Raw genomic sequence first — 6,000 nt, 5'->3', positions numbered from 1 at the left:
TGTGTCTTAAGGTGTTATTCTAGTACAAACTCTATTATAGATCGAACGGAAAGAATAGCTTCATGTTGTTTTACTACGGACTCTTGAATAGATCGATCAGAAAGGATAACTTTGAGGTGGTTTCGTACCCTACAATAATCTCTTCATTTGTTCTCCGCTATTAGTGACTGGAGTGACTCTTTGTTGCATGTCGAGGGATAGTTATATGATCCAATTATGTTATTATTGTTGAGAGAACTTGCACTAGTGAAAGTATGAACCTTAGGCCTTGTTTCCTAGCATTGCAATATCGTTTGTGCTCACTGTCGGTGTCAAAACCGGCGGATTTCGGGTAGGGGGTCCCGAACTATGCATCTAGGCGGATGGTAACAGGAGACAAGGGACACGATGTTTTTACCCAGGTTCAGGCCCTCTCGATGGAGGTAAAACCCTACTCCTACTTGATTAATATTGATGATATGGGTAGTACAAGAGTTGATCTACCACGAGATCAGAGAGGCTAAACCCTAGAAGCTAGCCTATGGTATGATTGGTGTTCGTCCTACGGACTAAAACTCTCCGGTTTATATAGACACCGGAGAGGGCTAGGGTTACATAGAGTTAGTTCCAATGGGAGGAGATCTTCATATCATATGGCCAAGCTTGCCTTCCACGCCAAGGAAAGTCCTATCCGGACACGGGACGAAGTCTTCAATCTTGTATCTTCATAGTCCGGGAGTCCGGCCAAAGGTCATAGTCTGGCCATCCGGACACCCCCTAATCCAGGACTCCCTCAGTAGCCCCCGAACCAGGCTTCAATGACGATAAGTCCGGCGCGCAAGTTTGTCTTCGGCATTGCAAGGCGGGTTCTTCTCCAAATTCCATGTACCTGTCGGATAGTGTCCGGCTTCTGGTGCGTGTTGCTCTCCTCAGCTTCTGTGCCCAATAATGACCATCTTCCACGTGTCAAACGAATGCGAAAAGCCAGGTTTTCTTCATTTACCCCCCCCCCTCAGTCGCGTAAATGAGCCGCCCATAAAAGAGACGGGGGTTTAGATCCAATTCACACCACCTTCCCTCCGCGAGTATTCACCAGAGCGCTTTCGACAGAGATCCATTCCACCATGGCCGGTCGAAGCAGCTCCTCCTCTCGCCTCTCCAGCCCTCGGCCCAGAGATTGGGAGCGGTGTTCCGTCCCGCATAACAAGCTAGTAGTGCTTCAATCCAAGGGGCTCCTCCCCCCAGCATATATGGTCCCAGTTCGAGCCGGGAACGCCACCTATAGTGGCAGAGAGCAGGCGGAGAGCGTCCCCAATCCCTCTCAAGGAGAGCGGGTATACTTAGTCCCTTATTTAATAAGAGGACTCGGATTTCCAATTCATCCGTTTCTCCGAGGGCTACTGGAGTTCTATGGCCTCCAGCTACACAACCTCACGCCTGCCTCCATTCTGCATGTTGCGGGCTTCGTGGCCCTCTGCGAGCTGTTTTTGGGCAGCGAGGCCCATTTCGTGCTGTGGAAGAGGTTGTTCTGCCTTGTGCCCCGCTCTCAGGAGGGGTCGATTTATCAAGTAGGCGGAGCCGAACTATGGCGCATCGCTGGGACCGGATATCTATCCGGTACCCCAAAGAAGGCGTCCGAGGACTGGCCTTAGGAATGGTTTTATATGGATGATGTCCCCCTGCTGGACCCTGTACGGATCGGCCTCCCTGAGTTTAACAATGCTCCGTTGAAGAAACGCCTGAGCTGGCGCCCACTAAACCCTTAGAGGGAAACTGATAGGGACGTCCTTTACCTGATGAGCCGGATAAGATTGTTGGCTCATTCCGAACTGACCATGATCGAGGTCATGGCCACATGCATTACGCGGAGGGTGCAACCGCTTCAGTACAGAGGCCACCCCATGTGGGATTTCAACGAGGAGGACGACGCCACCCGGTGCGGTCGCAAGGGGTCGGATTCGGCTGCCACTCTAATGAAGATCTTATCCGCTTTGTACAAGGGAGAAGAAGAGGAATTCCTCCATGTCAACCCACGGGGTGGATTCTCTATGTACAGTCCTCCAAGCTGGGTGAGCGAACACTTTCACTTGTCTATCCGCTTTCGAAATTCCCATAATTGAGTACTTAGTCTAGCGATGTTAACGCAGGAGCTGCGCCAGACTATGAAGGAGATAAACAGCCCTCCTCCGCAACCCGAGGACCCAGAACGATCCCTCGATCCGGACTCCCAAGAGGACCCGGACTTATGTGTGGAGTTAATTGATGGGGTGTTTCATTAATTGAGTAAGGACAACACCTTAGTAGCCATTACGGCCGACTATCCCGGACTACTTCCGGCCTCAAAGGTAACCGAGACGAAGTCCCAGTACTTTCAAGAGGATTCATCCAGGCTTTATTTTGATTGCCGTAAACCAATAGTGTTTCCCTTTGCAGGGGAAATCCTTGAGGCGGAGGGCCGAGCTCGCGGTGGGTAGCCAACAAGGGCCATTGAAGCCAAGCGGGCTAAAAGAAGTGCGGAACGGATCGAGATTCCAGCGCAATGGTATGGCGTGCAATTTTAACGCCTAGGGTTTATGCCCTCAAGTGTCACTAACGCCCATGCTCTCCTTAGGAGGAAGAGCGCCCGCCGGACTATATCCACCGGCCAGGCTTCAAGGCTTGGTCCAGAAGCGGAGGCAAACACGGGGGGCGCACCGGACGCTCCTCCGACAGAGGACGTGGACGGGCTATCTGCCACCAATTCAAAGGTGGAGAGTGCCATGAACCACAGGCGTCGCCGGGCTGTTCTTCGTGACGCATGTTTTTCCCAAGAGGCGTTGGACGCCTTTAAACCGGGAGATGTGTATCTTCGTGCCGCTCAAAATGGTCTAGCTAGAGCCACAGAGCAGTATGTGAAAGACATACGGGTGAGTAAGCGCCTGTTCGACAGTCCTCCGCGGAGCGGAGCGCGTGGAGCGGCCTTTAGTCAACTCTGAAAATTATACCTGGATTGCCGCTCCGCTCCGGCGCGGAACCGCGGAGCAGAGGGAATCCGAACGCGGCCTAAATCTGATGGTTATATATGTCAGTAGCCCCCGAGACTTGAAACAGTTAAGATAACTGATTTAAGGATCATATGTTATGCAGGATCTTACAAAGAAGAACAGCCAACTGTCCAAGGAGCTGGAAGAGTGCAAGGCCCAACTCGAGGCCGCAGTGGCCGCTTCAGAGAATGCCAAGGGGACCCCCTCAGGTAATATATGCTTCGAAAGATAATTCTGCTGTGAAGTGCGGCATATGTGCAACTCTGACAATAACAGTGCAGATGGGGCCGGAGTGAATCCGGACAAGCAGCAACTCCCGCGCCAGTTAAAGGCCGGCGAGAGCGTGCTGACGAGGGTGAGGCAAGAGAAGAACAAGCTTCAAGACACCAATACCCAGCTGGGCGAGGAACTAAAGGATGTTCGTGCTCAGCTGTCTGATTCCGTAAAGGAGAATCGGCGACTTCGACGCGGCATTTTTAGTAAGTGCTTAAGCAAATCTTTGAAAAAAGAGTTCGGCGAGGAAGTCGATTGACAGAGCTATGTCTGCAGATGTGCTGACAGGTCGTCCTGCGGAGGAGATGCCTGGTTCAGCGGGGGACCTTCTTCCCGAGCTGTTGCAACTGCACGAACGAGTTCGGCAGGCGATGCAAGGCGTCGTCCAGGCTATGTGGCCATCCCTCTCCATGCCCGAAGGCCTTGGAGAGCTTGCAGAGAAGCTGGAGGGAGTGCGGAAATGCTTCCAGTTGTGGAAGATATCGGCATGCCGTCAAGGTGCCAGGGAGGCCTGGGCCATGGTGAAGACTCGGTACACGAAGGCTGACCCGAACCACATGGCCGAGGTCGGCCCTGTGGGGCCTGATGGAAAGGAGATATCTGTCAGTTTAGTGTACGGCCAGGTAGAGCTGGCTGCCAAGTATTCTCAACAGGACTGTAAATTAGACAGCCTGTTGGATGGTATTGAAGAAGAATATACCGAGTCAAATTGACTATGTAATTTAAAATGACATGTAAAATGCCTTCTAGCCGGATTGTAGATCGTTTGTCATTGCGGACCTTTTCGCTTCAACCTCTGGACCCGATAGTCCGGAGTGTGTCCGAATACCCTCTCGGTTATGTAAGAACCGGGGCATGCATGGAGACCAGGCGTAGGGGTCATAAGTGCTTGAGCAGACAAGTGCCCAACTAGTTATGTTATATTACATGGTTAGTAAGAAACATCTTCCAGGGAGAATAGTTCCGTTAGGGGTTCCTTTCCCTGGGAGGCATGCCCTAAAGTGCATGTCTGAACTGCGAGAAAAAGGCAGAAAAGCATCTGGGGGCAGATAAATGAACAAGAAAAATCATCTTTTAGTTCACCGACCGAATATTCCCTTAAGAACGCTAGCTTTCGGCTTCACCCAGTCTGAGGTACACATCCGGCTAACCTAGTAGTAACAATTGCAGATGTGCTCCCTTTACCACCTAGCCGAACAAACGGGAACGTAGGGGTAAGCACAGGAGCCAGGCAACCCAGCTTGGTCAAAACTTAAGTCATATCGATGCATATAATGGTGTATAAAAGGTTCATGCGGAAGTGTCACACATGTTTTGGGCATGAGGCCCGTTTATATAAACTTCTGATAAAGAAGCCCCCAGGTATAATGAGCGCGGGTGGCGCGTCAAGTATGTGCGAATAACGCGCAGGCAAGCCCCTAAAGGCTTGGGAGAAAAAGGGAGGTAGAAGGAGAGAAATACCAGGCAGCTAATTTGAAAATAAAAAAAGGGACAGAGGAAGGAGACGAACACGGAGTCCGGCGCTAGGCGTAGAATCTTTGTAGGCGTGCTGCGTTCCATGGGTTCGGCTCGAGTCGGTTGTCCGATGCGTTTCCCAGACGGTACGCTCCACCAGTCAGGACTTGGTCGATTATGAAGGGACCCTCCCATTTGGGCTTTAGTTTGTCCTTTTTCTTGTCCGGCAGGCGTAGAACTAGTTCGCCAACGTTATAAGTTTTGGCCCGTACTTCTCTGCTTTGATATCTTTGAGCCTGCTGTTGATAGAATGCGGAACGGGCTTTTGTCATGTCGCGCTCCTCCTCCAATGCTTCCAAGTTGTCCTGCCGATCGAGCTCCACTTCTCTTTCTTCGTACATGCGCACGCGAGGTGAGTCATGAATTATGTCGCAGGGCAGGACTGCCTCTGCGCCGTATACCATAAAAATGGTGTGAATCCGGTATGCGATTCGGCGTGGTCCGCAGCCCCCAGAGTACGGAGTCAAGATCCTCTGCCCAGTGCGTGTTAGATTCCTTGAGGGATCGCACTAGTCTGGGTTTGATGCCGCTCATGATGAGACCGTTGGCTCGCTCGACTTGACCGTTAGTGTGTGGGTGATAGACTGAAGCGTAGTCGAGCTTAATGCCCATGTTTTTGCACCAGAGTTTAACTTCGTCGGCCGTAAAGTTTCTGTCGTTGTCAGTGATGATGCTGTGGGGGACGCCGTAACGGTGTACAACCCCGGATATGAAGTCTATAACCGGTCCGGATTCTGCCGTCTTTATAGGCTTGGCCTCTATCCATTTGGTGAATTTATCCTCCATGACCAGTAGGTATTTTTGCTTGTGGGTTCCTCCTTTAAGGGGTCCAACCATGTCAAGCCCCCAGACCGCAAAAGGCCAGGTTATGGGTATGGTTAGTAGGGCAGTAGGCGGCATGTGGCTTTGATTAGCGAATAATTGGCAACCGACGCATCACTGGACTAAGTCCTAAGCGTCTGCCCGGGCCGTCGGCCAATAAAATCCGGTACGGAAGGCCTTGCTTACAAGGGCTTGGGCTGCGGCGTGGTGCCCGCCGAGTCCGGTGTGAATTTCTGCCAGAAGGTTCCACCCTTCCTCTTCGGAGATACACCTTTGAAGGACTCCGGTGGTGCTTTTCTTATAAAGCTCTCCTTCGTGGACTTTATAGGCTTTAGATCGCCGCACTATATAGCGTGCCTCATTTTGGTCCTCGGGGAGTTCCTGCCTA

The sequence above is a fragment of the Triticum aestivum genome, chromosome 5B (genome assembly GCF_018294505.1).
Source record: "Triticum aestivum cultivar Chinese Spring chromosome 5B, IWGSC CS RefSeq v2.1, whole genome shotgun sequence".
Classification (NCBI taxonomy): domain Eukaryota; kingdom Viridiplantae; phylum Streptophyta; class Magnoliopsida; order Poales; family Poaceae; genus Triticum; species Triticum aestivum.
Note: the sequence above shows the minus strand (reverse complement) of the source record.